Genomic DNA, 1171 nt, shown 5'->3' on the forward strand with positions numbered 1-1171 from the left:
CAAAACAAACACAGACGCTCAGAGCATCGACCATTTTGACTCACTGCACTCTTTGGTAAAGTTTGGAACAATCAAAATGGACGGAGCGACTGAGTTTGGTGGAAAACAAAGCTCCTCTTGGACTCTCGTTTTCCTGACTTCATTACGTAGCGTTTGACGGAGGATAATGCTGGAGATATGCTCAGAAAGCCACAAGTCTTTAGCCCGATTCATCAGATGGTTTCACTTGGTGTAAACCGTGTGACCTCGCAGCATTAGGATTCGTTCGCTCGACAGTAGGCAGGTTCCATATTTTCCGCACTATTAGTCGCTCTGGATTATAAGGTGCACTGTCATTAAATGGTCTATTTTCAAACTTTTTTCACAAATAAACCGTGTGGGACTTTAAAGGAAACCCAACAGTGTGTGATGGGTGAGTGGTTTTGTTTGTTTGTTCGTTCACGGTGACTCTGGGCTTTGTTCAGTTGTGGCGTGTAGGGAGGGTGCTGTCTGGGACCAACGGATTGTCGGCGTGTTCGCAGTGACTCAGTTGTTCAGTTGTGTCTAGAAGCGGCACGTTGCGCTCGCTTTTTCGGTTTGTTTCTCCGTTCCGTTCCTCGTCGGCGTGGAGTGATGAGTGTGTCTGTGGGTGTGTTTCGCTGTGCGGTCGCTGTCTGCTCCATGTGTGTTTGTGTGTTCTGTGGTTGGTGCAGCTTTGTAGTTTACTGAAGTCGTGCTGGGACACCTGAGTGGATTCGTGTTTAGGCCACTCTGGATTGTGGTGCACGGTCGTTTTTGATGGGGTTGGAGGCTTAAGAGCACGTCTGATAGCCCGGAAAATACGGTACTTTTTTAATTTAACCAATTGCTTGTGTTTGGTCGTGACAAATCGTCTAGTGTATTCTGATTCCTGACGTAGTCGCTGGAGAGAAATTAAATTGAGTGGAGGCACTAGGTGGCGCCAAACTGACTATCAAGTCTTATCTTTCAAAGGAAAAAAGTAAGTTTCTATCTTTTATGTGCTGTTTGGAATCATCTGGAGTTTGGCGCCTCGTCTCTTCTAATGGCATGTACTCGGTGCGCTCTGAGTTGTGTGTCAGTGGGGAAACGATGGAAACTGAGGGGTTGTTGGAAATGTCGATGAACCGAACATAACGGAACGCTACGATGACATGGAGATTCCTGACTTTGT

The sequence above is a fragment of the Boleophthalmus pectinirostris genome, unplaced genomic scaffold (genome assembly GCF_026225935.1).
Source record: "Boleophthalmus pectinirostris isolate CB_2022bp ecotype Guang Dong unplaced genomic scaffold, ASM2622593v1 HiC_scaffold_11, whole genome shotgun sequence".
In the NCBI taxonomy this organism is placed as follows: domain Eukaryota; kingdom Metazoa; phylum Chordata; class Actinopteri; order Gobiiformes; family Gobiidae; genus Boleophthalmus; species Boleophthalmus pectinirostris.